Source organism: Equus przewalskii, chromosome 21 (genome assembly GCF_037783145.1).
Source record: "Equus przewalskii isolate Varuska chromosome 21, EquPr2, whole genome shotgun sequence".
Taxonomy (NCBI): domain Eukaryota; kingdom Metazoa; phylum Chordata; class Mammalia; order Perissodactyla; family Equidae; genus Equus; species Equus przewalskii.
The window spans coordinates 18,886,920-18,905,679 of record NC_091851.1 but is presented as its reverse complement, the minus strand read 5'-3'; the positions used below and the strand labels follow the sequence as shown (position 1 = coordinate 18,905,679).

General features: G+C 38.1%; 1 protein-coding gene across 4 annotated transcripts in view; it reads right to left on the bottom strand.

Moving 5' to 3' along the window:
* The window catches only part of RNF24 (ring finger protein 24), a 72,502-nt gene that overhangs the window by 43,192 nt on the left and 10,550 nt on the right, over nt 1–18,760 (bottom strand). Inside the window, exon 1 of one of the 4 annotated variants that reach the window (XM_070587920.1) lies at nt 8,421–8,462. The exons of 2 other annotated variants lie outside the window; for them this stretch is intronic. The gene's annotated coding sequence lies outside the window, so the exon portion shown is untranslated. Of the gene's footprint in view, nt 1–8,420; nt 8,463–18,760 lie in introns of those variants that run through there. One more of the 4 variants, XM_008533582.2, reaches the window with a different exon arrangement.

Genomic DNA, 18,760 nt, shown 5'->3' with positions numbered 1-18,760 from the left:
TTATTGTTTTATGAAATTGTCTTCTACTTTTTGAAATAATTAAAAGCAACAAGGGCTGTTGACTGTGGTGAGATAGCTAACTTTTCTTATCATCTCAGTTTTCTTCTTGATACCAAAAGCTGTGTTCTAGCAAGTCTTCCAGTGTCATACAACTCAGAACTGGAAGTCTTAAGGTTGAACCATCTCTCACAACTTGACGATGATGTTTATAATTTTTTCCTCTAAGTTGTTCATTAAAAAAAGAAAGCTTTTTGGGCCAGCCCAGTAGCACAGTGGTTAAGTTTACATGCTCCGGCCTGGGTTTCGTGGGTTTGGATCCTAGGCACAGACCTACACACCATTCATCAAGCCATGCTGTGGTGGTATCCCACATACAAAACAGAGGAAGACTAGAATGGATGTTAGCTCAGGGCCACTCTTCCTCAAGCAAAAAGAGGAAGACTGGCAACAGATGTTAGCTCAGGGCCAATCTTCCTCACCAGAAAAAAAAGAAAAGAAAAGAAAAAAGAAAGCTTTTGGCAAATTAGAAGTAACTCACTTCTTTGTTCTTTACTGAATATCTTTATGGCCTCTTGAAACATTATTTTCTAAAAAATCTTTGAGTGGGTAGATGATAAGAAACTTTTAAAATTTCAAAAATATGTCAGCAAGCAATAGAAAAATCTAAGCTTTCACATCAAAAGGATGTGCTGGGTGCCAGAGAGAATTATTAGGAAAAAAAACAGACATATATTGGTAAAATTTCTGAATTCTAGAATTAAGAACCTGACAAATTTCCAGAAAGAAAAGCCAAGTTACTACAATGGAAGGCAAATAGAACTGTTATCAGATATCCTAGGCCACAGATAATAGAGTGGGCTTGGGCTTATGGAGTCAGAGAGCCTGGGATTTAATCATGGATTTGGCAGTGACTGAGCATATTACTTATCTTTTCTACATCTCAGTTTCCTCATCTAATAAGATAGAATAATAGTAGTAATTACTTCATAGAGTTTCATAGGAATTAAATGACTCAATACTGAAAAGCACTCAGAACAGTACCTGGGTACATAGTGTATACTTGAGAAATGTTAGTTATCATCATTATTAAGGAAAATACTGAATAATACAAGACAATAGAGGTCACTGTCTATACCTCCATCAAAAGACAGTCGGGTAGACTTCTGATTGCAGACACATGGAGTAGACATTTCCCTATTTCTCCATCTAAATACCACTAGAAACTCTGGACATTATATATAAAACAATGAGAAGTCTATGAGAAGACTCTGAAAGATGGTGAGAAGAAGGCACACTAGCTAAGAACCTCAGGACCCAAGGAACAACATAGTGGTGAGTTCCCTGGGATTTCTTTTTGTCTCATCTATCCCAGACTCAGGGCTGGACAAGTTGGCAAACCAGAAATGAGAACAGGTGAAGACAAAAAAAGTCCCTGTTCTCTCTGGCCACAGGACCACAACAAAAGGGGTAGTCTTGCAAGACAGACAACTTTGACAGTAACTGCTCTACTCCAGCTAAACATCCCAGAAAAAACTGGGGCCCATCCCATCACATGCCAGCAAAGACTGAATGGAGAGCTAGATTTCCACCCTTGCCAGGATGTAACAAAGTGCCCAAAGATGCCCTGCTAGGCAGTGTCAGAAAAGGCCAAGTAGGAAGATGGAAATTTTATCCTGCCAGGTGGTAACGAGGCCCCATCTCTGCAGTATCAGTGGATACAGTATCAGTCACCTCTATCCAGCAGTAACAGGGTGACTGAATGCCTTGCCACTCGGGTGATGACAGAGGAGGTCTAACAGAGAATCAGGATTTTACCACCACCCAGCAGCAACGAGCACTCCTACTCCTCCCAGCCAAGGAGGTATCAGTGAAAGCCTAGTGGAGAGCTGGAACTCCCATTCCTGCCCAGCAATAACAAGAAGCTCCCTTACTCCACTGTGTCAACAAAGGCTGAAGGGGGAACCTGGACTTCTAGCCTCACCTGGCAGTAATGAGGAGATGCTCTATTTTTTTTGCTGCCAGAGCAGTGTTGGAGGAAGCCAGATAACACAGAAGGTTTAAACAAAATCCAGATTCTTATAACATAATTAACACAAAATGTCCAGGTTTCAGTTAAAAATCACTCATCATACCAAGAAGTAGGAAGATCACAGACTGAATGGGAAAAAGAATCAACAAATGCCAAAACTGAGAAGACAGTAATCTTAGAATTAACTGACAAGTATTTTAAAGCAGCTAGCATAAAAATATTTCAACAAGCAATTATGAACATTCTTGAAACCAATGAAAACATGGGAAATCCCAGCAAAGAAACAAATGACATAAAGAAGAACAAAATAGAAATTTTAGAACTAGAAAATACAATTTTGAAATAAAAAACTCAGTGAACTGGGGCCGGCCCAATGGCGCAGCAGCTAAGTTTGCATGTTCTGCTTCAGTGGCCCACGGTTTGCTGGTTCAGATCCTGGGTGCGGACCTACGCACTGCTTGTCAAGCAGTGCTACGGCAGGCGTCCTACATACAAAGTAGAGGAATACGGGCATGGATGTTAGCTCAGGGCCAGTCTTCCTCAGCAAAAAGAGAAGGATTGGCAGCAGATGTTAGCTGCCAATTTTCCTTAAAAAAAATTTAAAAAAACACAGAAAACTCATTGGATGGGCTTGACAGCAGAACTGGGGGAAAGAGGAAAGCATCAGTGAACTAAAAGACAGAATAATAGAGGGGCTGGCCTGGTGGCGCAGTGGTTAAGTTCGCATGTTCTGCTTCTCGGCAGCCCGGGATTCACCAGCTTGGATCTTGGATGCGGACATGGCACCACTTGGCAAATGCCATGCTGTGGTAGGTGTCCCACATATACAGTAAGAGGAAGATGGGCATGGATGTTAGCTCAGGGCCAGTGTTCCTCAGCAAAAAAAAAAAAAGAGGAGGATTGGCAGTAGTTAGCTCAGGGCTAACCTTCCTATAAAAAAAAAAAAAAAAATGGGGCCAGCCCCGTGGCTGAGTGGTTAAGTTCATGTGCTCTGCTGCAGGCAGCCCAGTGTTTCGTCGGTTCGAATCCTGGGTGCAGACATGGTACCACTCATCAAGCCATGCTGAGGCAGCATCCCACATGCCACAACTAGAAGGACCCACAACTAAGAACACACAACTATGTACCAGGGGGCTTTGGGGAGAAAAAGGAAAAAAATAAAATTAAAAAAAAAGAAGAAGAATAGAAAACTACCCAATCTGAACAACAGAGAGAAAATAGACTGAAGAAAAATGAACAGAGCCTTAGAGATAAGTGGACTACAATAAAAAATTTAACATCCATGCCATTGAATTCGAAGGAGAAGAGAAAGAGGGCAGAGCTGAAAAAGTAGTCAAAGAAATGAATAAAAACTTCCTAAATTTTGCAAAAGACATAACTGTACAAATTCAAGAAGCTGAGCAAACAGAATAAACCCAAAGAAATCTACACCCAGGCACATCCTAGTCAAACTTCTTAAAAACTAAAGACAAGGGAAAAAAAATCTTGAAAGCAATAAGAGACAAATGTATAGTACCTTAGGGGAAAAACAATTTGAAAGAGAGCAGATTTCTCATCAGAAATGACAGTGGCTATATTAACATCAAAAAAATATTAATATCAGACAAAGGAGAAATAGTCTAGTTCACCATTATACTTGGAGATTTCAATAGCCTCTCTCAACCATTGATGGAACAACTAGATAGAAAATTAGGAGCATAAAGAAAAACTCAGCAACACATTAACCAATAGATTGTAACCAAAATTTACGGAACACTCTACCTAATAAAATCAGAATACATTCTTTCAAGTGCCCATGGCACATATAACAAGATAGACCATATCCTAGATCATAAAACAAACCTCAACAAATTTCTAAAAATTGAAGTTATATAGAATATGTTCCCACACACAACGGAATCAAGCTAGAAATCAATAACAGAAAGGTAACAGGAAAATCTCCAAATACTTTAAAACTAATCAACACACTTCTAAATAATGCATGAATCAAAAAGAGGTCTTAAGGGAAATTAAAAAAACACAGTAAATTGATTGAAAATGTAAATGCAACATATCAACATTTGGGGGCTATAGGTAAAGCAGTGCCCAGAGGGAAATTCATAGCACTAAAATGAATACATTAGAAAAGGAGAATCTCAAATCAATAATCTAAGCTCCTACATCAAGAATCTAGCAAAAGAGTAAAATGAACCCAAGTTAAGCAAAAAGAAGGAAATAATAAAGAGAAGAAATCAATGAAATTGAAAACAGGGAAACAATAGAGAAAACCAACAAAACAAAAAGCTAGCTTTGTTCTTTGAAAAGATTGATAAAATTGACAAACATCTAGCAAGAATGATAAGAGAGGACACAAATTACCAATATCAAGAATTAAACAAGAGATATCACTACAGATGCTGCAGACATCAAAAGGATAATAAGGATATACACACATAAATTTAGCAACAGAAATAAAATAGACGAATTCCTCAAAAACCAGAAACTATCACCAACTCTCCCAATATACAGTAGTCCCCCCTTATCCATGGAGGATACATTCCAAGACCCCTGGTGGATGCTTAAAAACATCCACACATGGATAGTACCAAACCCTATATACACTATGCGTTTTCATATATACGTATTGAGGTGTGACAGCAAAACTAGCATGAATTTCCTTCTCCTTCTTCACAATTTCACAGATAGAAGATCCATTTTTACCACAGATCTTAGCAACCTCAGCACACAATTTTTTTCTTTCCTTAAGTGGAGAACTTTCACCTTTTCACTTACAGGAAGGACTTTATGGCTTCTCTTTGGCATATCTGAACTGCCGGCATCACTACTCATGCACTTTGGGGCCAATATTAAGTAACATAAGGGTTACTTGAACACAAGCACTGTGCTACCAAGACAGTAGATCTAATAATCGAGATGGCTATTAAGTGACTAACAGGAGGGTAGTGTGGACAGTGTGGATATGCTGGACAAAGCAATGATTCATATCTCAAGTAGGATGGAGCAGGGCAGTGCAAGGTTTCATCATGCTAATCAGAACAGCATGCAATTTAAAACTTATGAATTGTTCATTTCTGGAATTTTCCATTTAATATCTTTGGACCCTGTTTGACTGCAGGTAACTGAAACCACAGAAAGCAAAACCATGGTTAAGGGGGACTACTATACTACCCTGATAGCCAGACCAGTTAAGGACGGTGTCTCATGAACATTGACACAAAAATTCTTAACAAAATATCAGCAAGTAGAATTCAACAACTTATAAAAGGAATTTTACACTATGACCAAGTGAGGTTTATACTAGGGATGCAAAGTAGGTTTCATATTCAAAAAAATCAATGTAATCCACTGTCTTAAATGGCTAAAGAAGAAACTAACAAATGATCATATCAACTGATTCAAAATAAAGCATTTGACAAAATTCAACACCCATTCATTATAAAAACTCCTAGAAATACAGGAATAGAAGGGAACTTCATAAATTTGATAAACATCCTCAACTTGATAAAAAGCATCTACAAAAAAATAAACAAATAAATCAAACAACAAATATGTGTGTTAAAATGTAGCGAGCCACAAATGGGATGTATTAACTTTTGTCATTAGGAAGGGGGAAAACAAAGCAAAGAAAGATAATTTCAGTAAAATCTAGAAAGGAAAAAAGGGTCAGGATAGTCATAAGAAAGCAAATGAAAGAAATGTAAAATAAAATGGTAGGAACAAGATTTAAAGTTAATTTAAGAAAAATGAATGTCTTAAATCCCCCAATTTAAAGAGACTCTGGGGCCAGCCCCATGGCCGAGTGGTTAGGTTCGCGCACTCCGCTTTGGCGGCCCAGGGTTTCGCCGGTTTGGATCCTGGGCGCAGACATGGCACCGCTCATCAAGCCATGCTGAGGCGGCATCCCACATGCCACAACAAGAAGGACCTACAACTAGAATAGACAACCATGTACTGGTGGGCTTTGGGGAGAAGAAGAAGAAAAAAGAAAGATTGGCAACAGATGTTACCTCAGGTACCAATCTTTAAAAAAAAAGAGAGAGAGACTCTAAGACTACATAAAACAATAATCAGCTATATGCTGTTTATAAGAAAACATTTAAAATGACTCTGAGAAATTTTTAAATGAGGGTGACAATAAGAAAATGGACAAAAATATAGAGGGCAAATATTATCAAAGAGAAAGTAGGAGTGCCAGTTTCAAAACAGGTAGAAATGAAGGAAAAAAAAAGTTATATAGAACAATGATGTTTTATAGTGATTAAAAAAATTAGAGATATATATTACCAAATAAGATATAACAGATATGAAACTTTACTTAATATAACATTAAAATACAGAAGCAAAGTTTATTAGAAACATAGAATCTGGTAAAAACATAACCATGGTGGGAGCCTAATATACCTCTCTTAGAATTTAACAGATCAGTAGTTGAAAAAAAGAGAGAGAGAATATAAACAGTACCATTAACAAATAATAAATATATGTTTAGAACTTTGTATCTTACAGAGAAAACATTCTTTTCAAACGAATCTGGAATATCTACTTTTAGATATACTGATTGTTTATTATGTCATAAAGAACATTCAAAAGAGTAGAAATAGACCATGTTCTGTGACCATAATGCAACAAAATTAACTCAACAGTAAGACGATAAAAGAAAACTACCCACAACTGGAAGGACCTGCAGCTAAGATATACAACTGTGTACGGGGGTAGGGGGGCGTTTGGGGAGACAAAGCAGGAAAAAAAAAAAAAAAGACTGGCATCAGTTGTTAGCCCAGGTGCCAATCCTTGAAAAAAAAAAAAAAAGATTGGCAGCAGTTGTTAGCCCAGGTGCCAATCTTTAAAAAAAATAAAATTAAATTAAAAAAAGGACAACTAACTACTTGGAAATTCAACAAATAATCTTTGAAATGACTTAGATCCAGGAGGTAGCCAAAACAAATCACAGAACACTTACAAATTAATCACTTTGGTGGGAAAAAGCCTTGTACTGAGAGAAAAATTAATAATCTTCAATACTTGTATTATCAATGTAAAAAGAATTATGAAAATAAATGAACAGAAGAATTCACTTTAGAAGTCGGGAAAATAATGAATCAAACAAAATAAACCATAAGAAGGAATTAATAAAGGTCAAACAAAAATAGAGGAATTAAAACAAACAAGGGGCCAGCCCCGTGACCGAGTGGTTAATTTCGCATGCTCTACTTCGGCGGCCCAGGGTTTCACCAGTTCGAATCCTGGGCGCGGACATGGCACCACTCATCAAGCCAGGCTGAGGCGGCATCCCACATGCCACAACTAGAAGGACCCACAACTAAAAATACACAACTATGTACTGGGGGGCTTTGGGAGAAAAAATGAAAAAATAATAAAATCTTAAAAAAAAAAATCCAGAAAAGAAATGATATCAACCAACCAACCTACCAAGAAAATACTAAGAATGAGATAAAAAAATATTGATAGGCCAAGGTTAAAACAGAAAAATCTATAAGAGAATTCACTTAAACCTAGATTAAATGTATGATTTTATAGGAATATAAATAACAAAAACTGGCTCTAGAAGAAATCCTAAAAATATGGAACTCTGTCTTCAAAAAAAGGCCTCAGACCCTGATGGCAATGGAGATGGAACTCCATCTAAACTTGTACAGATAATTTCTCTGCTTTATAAACTGATCCAGAGTATAGACCAAAAAAAAAAAAGATGGAAAGCATCCGAACTCATTTAAAAGGTAACCATAGTTCTAAAACCAAAACCAAAACTACACAGCAGAGTTCACAAACTCAAGGCCTACGGGCTGAATTCGGCCTTGTGAATATGTTTTGCTTGCCCTATACAAAGTTTTAAAAATTGAGAGAACAGTTTAAATTTGAGAGATTCAACATAAAACTTGCAATTTCCAGCTTTATATGGAAAAAGATCAGAAGATCTGATAACTCTGAGCTTCATTCTTGCATGGCAACAATAGCCTGAGAGGGCTTGGGGCCTCCAAGCTGCCATGTTGCTGTACAAATGGGACGAGAGCAAGGGACAGTCTTACAGACTAGTGTGAGTGCACCTCTGGACCTAGGTCAGCATGCTTTCATTTGTCACAATTTCTGTCACCCCCACCACTCCCAAACTCTGAACCAAATGTCGGTGGTCACTTATTGTTGTGCTCATGCTGTTATTTTTCTCAAAGAAGATAAACATTTTTACCTCTATCAAAAAATCAAAATAAGAGAAAATGAGGATTGCATGATTTTGTTTTCTACCCAGCATACGCAAATGATTCAATTTCCTGCCTTGGCCCTGTTGGCACTGAGTTTGTGCCCCTGCTTTATGGCTTCTATCTTTGATTTCCCCACACCAAATTACAGAAATACTTATATTCTTAATACTTACATGGTTTTGCATCTTAAATTTAAATGTTTAATCCATCTTGAATCTGTGGCATGGAAAAAAGACCTAAAGTTATTTTTCAAGTGGTTAGTCATTTCTTCCAATAAGATTCATAAAATTCTTTCTCCACTGTCTAAAAATTGCACCTGTTTCAGAGTCACTTTTTACATATGCCTGGGTCTGTTTCTGGATTTTGTAGTCTATTCCTTTTTTTCCGTCTATGATGACCCACATCAGCGCTCAAAGTTTTATTTTAATACAACTTTAGCATACCAACAATTCATACACAATAGAGCGATATTTCCATCATTATTCTTCCTTTTTAATATTTTCAAGGCTATTCTTAGACAATCTTTTTTCAGATGAAGTTAAAAAAATCCTGTTGGGAAGGTGACTGAAAGCATATTAAATTTATAGCTTATTTTAGGGAGAATGGGTCTTTATATCGAGGCACATGATATGTCTTTCATTTATTCTAATCTTATTTTATGCCTCTCCGTAGATTTGTATAACTTTATTCATATAGGTTTTATAATTTTCCTTAATTTATTCCCAGTTAGTATATATATTTTTGTTGTTATTATGAAGGAGATCTTTTTTTTTCATTATATTTTCTAAGCTGGTTATTCCTGGCATAGAGAAAAGCTACTGCTTTTTGTATATTTATTTTGGAGCCTAACCTGGGAAAAATTTTTAGGGCAGGTGCAACTAACTGTCTGCATAAAAATAAATCTAAATAAAGCATCCATAGAACACTCAGCTCTGAGCAGTGAGCACTCCAACAAAACCTAGCTGCGAGATATACACCAAGGCAACTAAACATAGTGACTTTCTATATGAGCTTTTTACTTATATATCACCTAAAATAATTATGAAAAATACATATCACCAAACATAACTTTTGTTTTGGACCAGCTGATCTCTAGCTTATCTTTGTGACAACAAAATAGCAAATTGGCAAGTTATCTCTTAAGACCCCGCCCAAATAGGACTGTGCCCAAACACAGTCCATGCTTTAGAGGATACAATCTTTTTGTTTTCTAACATAATCAAAGATAGTCTCAAGAACAAACTATAAATACGAGAAAACCAGGATACACCCCTGTTCACTCGGACCAATTAAAGAAGAGATGATTCCCGCAGACCTGTGACTGAGGTTCAGCTGCTGAGCCACAGTGTAGCCTCACTGGACTGGCCAGTACCTGGCCCTACTGAAATAACCTGAGCCTAAGAGCGTTACATGGCAGGTTCTATGTCTGTATTAACAGTCAGAGGTAGATGTGGAGTCTCTGCAGCTAGGCCCGTAGCTGACAGCTCTGCACAATGTGAGGCCAATGAAACCGCAAACACATCTATTATTAGTTGGACTTGGTAGATTTCACTACTATAAAGAATACATGAATTTGCTTGAATATGCATAAACTATCCCCAGAAGGATATCCAAGAAATTGATAACATGAGCTGCTTTTGGTGAGTGGATGAGGACCCTAGAGAGGACAGTCTTTTCATTATATATGAATATATCCTTTTGTATCTTTTGAATTTAAAGTAAAAAATCAGTAATGTATTTGACCAATATTTGTCTACATCCGCACATAAAACCTGGTAGAGACAATGGTACTAAAGGATGTAAAAGGAGGATGTGTTAGTAGATGTCTGTCTGTAGAGAAGCACAGACTATATGTATAGAATTAAGCACGCATTTCCTGCCGTATCCAGAGCGCATCAGTGAATGTCAAACACTTAGATCCCCCACAAAGCATCCCTATGCCAGGGAAGAATACTTCAAGTTTAGCAGAGAAACTCTTCTTAAAACCACTTATATTTCTTTCTTCTAACTCTAAATCCACCGAAGTTATATACTGATTTTAATTCTGTTTTCCCCAAGCGACTTACCAACTCATGCCTAGTCAACGTTCAAGTTCACCTGAAAACTCTATTTCTCATAACCAATCTATAAATTGGCAATCTTGTGAGCTTTGGTCAGCAAGCTTTTCCTAGGCCCCGGTTATCCCTGAGAAAGGTAAGGTTGCATTTCTGTACGTGTAGAGATCCCGACCCCCAAATGCAGCACCTTGGGTAGAGATCCTACACTGAGATGTTTTGTGCCTGTACCTAAGCTGCCACTCCTGGCTAATACCACTACCTCACTTCCTTCAAAGTGCTCCAGTCTCTACCACCTAGATTTCAGAAGTTTCCTCTGCATTCCCAGTCTTTTATAATCTTCTCTGGTACTTAACTACCGGAAATTCTTTTAAGATATCAGGGTTCAAAAATCTTTTATCTTCAAAAGGCAGATAGCCTTTTGAAAAATAAATCAACAATAAAAGTTGTAACTCCTTGGAAATGCACAGGGTATCAGACAGAAATCAACACAACTTGTTTAATGGAGTAGTCATGAAAGATTAATTTGTTTTTAAATTAAAGGACTTGAGTTTTGTTCAGTTTACAGACAGGGTAACTTAACTAAATTCAAGTATACAAAAGGTTATTAGAAGACACTAAATTTCCTTTGCATATGAACCCCCTTTCCTAAATTGTAGCACACAATTAAGTTAAGTTGTTGAGCTGACTCTAATTCAAACCCTGAACCCCTGGGAAGGTGCAGTCTCTAGACCTTGTTAAATTACTGTGGGAGAAGTGGCAAGAGGGCCCTCTATAAACCTCGATAGGTTACCTCCTATTCTTGAGGGTTCTGCATTGAGCACATTAATTACAGGACTCTGCTGGTGAATTCTCAATTACCAGAAAAAGTACCTGTTTTTCAGGACTCCTAAAAGAGCTCAGAATTCCTGAAGAGGAAAGATTAGAAGGCATAAGTTGCAGGTACTAAAACTGAAACAAGGAAGTTTAGTAAACCACAAGCACTTCTAAAGAGGTAAAACGCGAACAGGCTAACAAATGAAAAATAGAAGATTCTGTTGTTGTACTGCCTTTAAAATGAGAGAAAACAATGTCTCTGTGGTTTAGAAATTCATCAGCCAGGAAATGGGGGTAAATCAGAGGCCTCCACGGCAGTTAAAGTGGGCTCCACGAAAGATGCCAGGCATTAAGTGCAGACTCAAGCTTAGCCACTTCCCAAACCAGGACTGTAGGCAAGTCTCATTTTCCTCGTGTGTAAAATGAGTACAGTTACAACATCTGTCTCTGGGGGGGTATGCCTGGCATATAGTCAGTGCTTGTCATCATCAAGGTCTCTTTTCGTTCTTTGGTGTGAGGTTGGCATTGGGGTTGGTGTCCGAATTTTCCTGAGTCAGGCATAATTTGGGCCTGGGCCACATCTCCTTGGGACACTCTGGTTCAGATTCAAATCTCTGAGCCTGGGCCACAAGTGGACTCCTTTCTGAAGTGAGTCAGAGTAAGGAATTTTAGGAAACGGGCATTAGTTTAGCTACATTTCTTCAACAACAACTTCCAGACGGCTAATCGGTGTAACTCAAAAGCCTATCAGCTTTTGGATCTTAATTTTGTAGGAGAAGAATTATAAAGCCATAAAACAGCATCTAAGATGCTTATGACTAACTCAGCAAACCTCAAATAGTTATGAATCCAGCAAAGTGTGCAGGCTGCCTGGTAGTTTGACACTGGTGATAATTATCTTAAATTTCTACGTATTATAGTCCTAAGAAAGGCCTCAAAGTCCCTCCTTTGTCTACTGGGATCACCTTGTTCTTTTAAGAAAGATATGGGGGGGCCGGCCCGGTGGCAGAGCGGTTAAGTCGCATGTTCCGCTTTGGCGTCCCAGGGTTCACCAGTTCGGATCCCGGGTGCAGACATGGCACCGCTTGGCCAGCCATGCTGTGGTAGGCATCTCACATATAAAGTAGAGGAAGATGGGCACGGATGTTAGCTCAGGGCCAGTCTTCCTCAGCAAAAAGAGGAGGATTGGCAGCAGAGGTTAGCTCAGAGCTACTCTTCCTCAAAAAAAAAAAAAAAAGATATGGGAAGACTTCATCCTTAAGATGATTTCAGGCAGACAATGGAACAGCTGAGACAGTGGCACAGATAAAACGTTATTTCAATATTCTGGAGAGTGAGTCTGGTTCTGCTAGTTTTGTGTTTTCAAAAATTCTGAAAAGGTCATAATCACTCCAGAACAGTGAATAATTCACCTCTAAATAGGTTTTTAAGAGTCGAGGCTTGCCACATCACTAGCCCTGGAAGCTCTTTCCTGTATAAAAACATTTTACAAGACCACTACTAAGCTTCATTACGCAAAGCACTATTATTTTGATTTTATAGATGAATATATTAAAGACTATAAAAACCTGTGATTTTTTTCCCCCCTTCAAGATGAGAAATGAGAGATGGGTGGTTCAGGTCAGATGAAGCCTTACAAAGTCTATGTTCCAGTAAAGTCACTACATCTAGGATTGGGTCTATTCTCTGCTTGATCAGTTTTCCCAGGGGCTACTGGGCTTAGTGGGAAAAATTCACACTAACTAAGCTCCCAAGAAGCTGCCTCATAAATCACAATATCAAGTCATGAATTCAAACCAGGAAATATATCTAGTAGTTCTCCCTTGGAAGATCCCATGCATTAACCCAATTACACAAAAGAGAATGACATATTCTTAAGAGATGTTTCCATTACAATGTCAGCTCTTCTCTTCTAAAACGACATTTCCATTTAGAGAACCAATATCAGCTACCAGAAACACAGAACCCTCCTTCTTTAGAGGAAGAGATATAATGGCAAGTGCCTCTTGGTGCTCCTTTTATTTTATTTTTTTTAAAGATTGGCACCTGAGCTAACATCTGTTGCCAATCTTCTTTCTTTTTTCTTCTTCTTCTCCCCAAAGCCCTCCCAATACATAGTTGTATATTCTAGTTGTAGGTCCCTCTGGCTCTATGTGGGACGCTGCCTCAGCATGGCCTGATGAACAGTGCCATGTCCACGCCTAGGATCCAAACCCGTGAAACCCTGGGCTGCCAAAACGGAGCACAAGAACTTAACCACTTGGCCACGGGGCCGCCCCTTGGTGTTCCCTTTTGTTTATCATTAACCAGGTTGTAGTAGAGACTCCCCACCCCCCAGTATCATTTTTCCCTCTCTTCCACTATAATTAGAATTTTTAGCTGGGCACATGGCCACACTTCCCAGCTTTCCTCGCACCTGTGCGTGACCACATGTCTCAGTTCTGGCCAGTGCCATGGATGCACATGGAAGTATCCAGGAATCATGCTTAACAGAGCACCAAAGGTGCCCTCTTCCTCCTGCTTCATCCCCTTCTCCATCCTGGTCCCTATAATGTGTATTCCAACATCCTGCTCAATAAGGATATGGTTTACACCCAAGAGGTGGGTAGAGTGCTAAGAGGGAAAAGGGGATAATTGGTAAAAGGTCCATAATGCCATAAAGCTCCATACCAGACCTGTGCCAACTTTTACATGAGTGAGAAATTTTAATCTTGTTTTAAATGACTTCTTGTTTTGGGTTTTCTATCACTAACAGGTGAACCCATCTAGCTAATATACAGAAGTCCTAGGGGAGTACTATTTTAAATCATTTTGTATTAACAGAGCATTTGGAATATCAGAACATGGATCTTAATTCTAGTTCATAAAAATATGATTTTTGCTAATACTATACATATGTTAGCCTTCCGTCATGACACCACATTAGGTAACTGCCTAGAACCAGGGAATCCAACATTACAATGCAATCTTCTTAATGTGATGTAGGAAATAGTCTGGGACCATCAGTAATACATTTACCAATTACCTTCACAGGACCATAGAGTTAAAAACTGTCAGTACTAATTAAGTATCACAGTCTCATTGCCCCACTTTACAGACAAAGAACCTGAGACACAGAAAGGCTGAGTTTTTCAAAGTCAAAAGGCTGGCTTTTTTTTTTTTTTTTAACTACATCCACAAATTTGGGGGTAATATGCTCTGAGGACTGTACTTCTATGTATCCTGTTTCCAACAACTTACTTATACTAATAATCATTGGTTATCCCCAAATAAAATACCTAGCATTTAACTCATCAAGCTCACATAAAAATAAAAAATGTAGAATGTGACAGACCTTAGCATGTAACATGTAGCATGCAACCACAGGCATTATATAGTATGTCTGAGTTACACAGAACACTCAGCAGGAAAATAAGTTATAAAAGGAAAATAGCAAATAAAAATGACAGTGGTGCAACAGTTTTAGTTACAGTAGTCCCAGAGAGTTACATGTTGTTATTATCTCTATTGAAAGATATACCAACAGTCATGACATTATTCATGTACACAAATTCAGCTAAAAAGAATGATGGGACATGAATCTTTTTCCACATTGTATACTGGAACACCATTCTTTGGTTTGTAGCTATCGTAACTGTTTATAGGGCTTTTCCCATCATTTGTGAATGGCAACCAGTCATGGGACACCAGTTAACTTTCTTTATTAAAAAAAAAAAGTAACTTCATCTCTTCTTCCTACAGGATAGGTCAGTGTGCCTCTAAGAATCTTAATTTAACAAAAAGAGAACGTGGATAGACTGTGAAAATATTATGTTAGGTAAACGAAGCCAGTCACAAAGGACCACATATTATATGATCCCATTTACATGAAAGGCCTAGCATAAGGAAATCTATTGAAACAGAAGGAGTAGATTAGTGAAGACTTACAACAGGGAGGGGGGCAGCAGGACTGGGGAGTATTGGCTAGGAGAGCAGGGTTTCTTTTTGGGATAATGATAAGGAAAATGTTCTAAAATTGATGTGGTAATGGATGCACAACTCTGTGAATATACCAAAAGCCATTGCATCTTACACTTTAAATGAGTAAACTATACGGGATATAAATTATGTCTCAACAAAGCTGTTTTAAAAAAAAAGGAGGGGCTGGTCCCATGGCTCAGTGGTTAAGTTCGCGCGCTCCGCTGCAGGCGGCCCAGTGTTTCGTTGGTTCGAATCCTGGGGGCAGGCATGGCACTGCTCATCAAACCACGCTGAGGCAGCGTCCCACATGCCACAACTAGAAGGACCTACAACGAAGAATATACAACTATGTACCGGGGGGCTTTGGGGAGAAAAAGGAAGAAAATCTTAAAAAAAAAAAAAAGGAAAAAAAGAACTGACTTAAGACAACCATCAGCAATGATATATCCAGAATTTCCTAAAAATTTAAGAAAGAATGTAGTGCCGTTAAGTAGTCACAATTTTCCACATGATCTAACCACCATTGGAATGGAACCTCTAACCAGTCACAGCTTGGCAGCTAGGCTAAGTTGGCAGCATAACTGGTCTCATATTTATGAAAAGGAGAAAACTGAGATGTAGCAGAGACTGTTTGTCTTTGTGTTCACTCTTTCCATTGTCCCATCTCTTGCCCAACAACAACAACCACTAGGAGAGCACTTTATTAAAGGAAATAAACTACACTCATAATTAACTCTGAAGTTATTCAATCATAATAAATTCAATAACTCTGAAGCATTCCATTATAATTACTCCCATTTGAGGCTAAGGGAAGTAGTGATTCACCAAGGCCACACAGTTAACAAATAGTAGGGCCAGAACTTAAATTCTACATGCTTTTCATTACATCACCCTACTTCTTTTTTCCCTTTATGAAAATAAACTTGTAACTTACTGTGCAAAATATATGCTTGAGTTTTTAAGAGTTGGAAGTTAGTCTGAACAGAATCTAAATGCAGGCTCCACTGATTTTGTTGCATTTGTGGTTAGTCATCGTAGCCTGAAGAAAGCACTGAAATTCCTCATGAGGAGCCAGTTTTCTTTAGCTTTATGGGAACTTTCAAGCCAGATCATATGCAAAATGTCAGAAGAAGAATATTAAAATTACATCCTCATGTGGAGAAAAAGGAACCCTCATACACTGTTGGTGGGAATGCAAACTGGTACAGCCACTATGGAAAACAGTATGGAGATTTCTCAAAAAGTTAAAAATAGAAATACCCTATGACCCAGCCATCCCATTACTGGGTATCTATCCTAAGAACCTGATATCAGAAATCTCAAGAGTCCGTTGCACCCCTATGTTCATCGCAGCATTATTTACAATAGCCAAGACGTGGAACCAGCCTACATGCCCAGAAACTGATTGGTTGGATAAAGAAGATGTGGTATATATACACAATGGAATACTACTCAGCCACAAAAAAAGACAAAATTGGCCCATTCACAACAACGTGGATGGACCTCGAGGGTATTATGTTAAGCGAAATAAGCCAGTCAGAGAAAGACGAACTCTATATGACTCCACTCATAGGTGGAAGTTAGTATATTGATAAGGAGATCTGATCGGTGGTTACCAGGGAAAAGGGGGATGGGGGGAGGGCACAGAGGGGGAGGTGGTGTACCCACAACATGACTAACAAAAATGTACAACTGAAATCTCACAAGGTTGTAATCTATCATAACATCAATAAAAAAAAAAAATTACATCCTCAGACTTAATAAATTCAGAGGTGAACTATACCGGAACTTCATTAAATGTAGTGGAATTATGCAACAAGAGTTTCTTACCACAAGATATGGGATTTCCATAAATACAGACCGAACAATACCTGGCACTTAAAAGATACTCCAATAAATATTTATTGACATGAATAAAGGTAAGACGGTAAATCCAAGCAGCATACTAGAAGAAATAACAGAAATATTCCTAAAAAAAAGACAAAACCACCCTTGTTTCTGACAGAAGATGAAAAGAGAATGTACAAGCTTTGTGGCCTCCAAAGAGCAGAGCGTCAACCCCACTAATCTCTCTGCTCCACCACTTTCTAGCCCACACAGCACTTAACAAACAAGGAAACAGGACAAAAACTGCACAATGGAGCCAAACCCAGGGGCTTCTGGCTGTGTTAAAAGAGAGTGGAGGCAATACAGTTGAAACACAATTCCTAGAGGCTCCTTTGAAAAAAGATGTACTTTCTATCTTCATCCGAATAGTCAAATCAACCCTACTACTTAGCACCTAGTGTAATGACTTGCACACAGTAGGTGTTTTACAAGCAGCTCTTTAATTCAACAGATAGGAAAATGTAATTTTCAGCACTAAAACCATTTTAGAGTCCCGATGAGAAATAATTAGCTTTTATGCTTAGCTCAAATGACTAAAAATAAGTCTACTGATCTTATCTATGGTCTTTTGAGGCATCTCTTTATAATGGCATTCGTTATCTTTCAGAAAAAGACCCAAGTATCAGTATTTTAAAATAAACAGCATAAGCATAGCAAGAGTTTGCCTAAGGAGAAATCACACTAGCACATACTTTTAATGGCATTCTCAAATAATATGATTAGAGGCTTTCCAGAGATGGTCACTAAGCTAAGAACACCCATCTGTTCAATTTTCATTTGATATCCAAGTCTACTTTCCCCAGAATACACAAGTTCAGAAAATAAAAAAAAACAAACCGCCTCAAGGTAAGATGGAGCAGGACACATAAATAAAGCTTTATTCAGCATGACTTTATTCAGTCATGAATAAAACGTGAAGACACAAAGTTAAACAAGAGGTATTATGAAAAACAATGATCAAAGGATTCTCTCCCATAAAGTACAATTTAAATAAAAAGAATGACATTCAATAAAGAATTCTCCCTGCCTTTAAAGATATTAAACAATTCTATAACACATAACCTTGATTTCTTTAGACTACACACAATTTCATGAAAACAATGACGATACTTTAGGGACACACACACACGCTTAGCCCAGTCTATGAAGGATGAACAGATTAGTCATTCAAGGGCTGGGCCAAACTGACTCCAGAAATCCCCCAATTTTTTAACCCTAATCTAGTGCTCTTTCCTCTCCACTGCCTGATTCTAGTCTATAAAAGGCTTTTATATATCTCCATCTTTAACCTTCAGGGCAATTGGAGTACCCATTTCAATTGTAAAGGAAAAGCAATCATTCACATTTTGCTGTAGTACTCAGAATTTCACTGTAACACTCATTAAAACAAAAGATTAACTCAATTCAATTTATTCTAACTCAAACTCATTATCTTTTATCAAGAACACAATAGTATAAAATTACTTGGCAGTCTCTCATACAAAACGTATCTCAGGGTAACCCCAAACAGCTCTAGCTGATGAGGTAAAGGTCTTCTTTACAGAATTCCTGCTAATAAATGTAGAAGAGATGACAGAATAAGAAAATCACCAGTTTGCCACAATGGATGAAATAAATGATACTGACATGACCATCAGTGGGATCTTTCAGCATCACTAGAAGTGAAGTAGCTAGACACAACAGGCCTCTGGATGTAATGCAACATTAAACACCTCCTAAGCATTCTTGCCAAAAAATTTAAATCTGGTTTTAATTGAGCCTCCAGAGCTAACTTCTGTTCGTAGGATATACAGGGA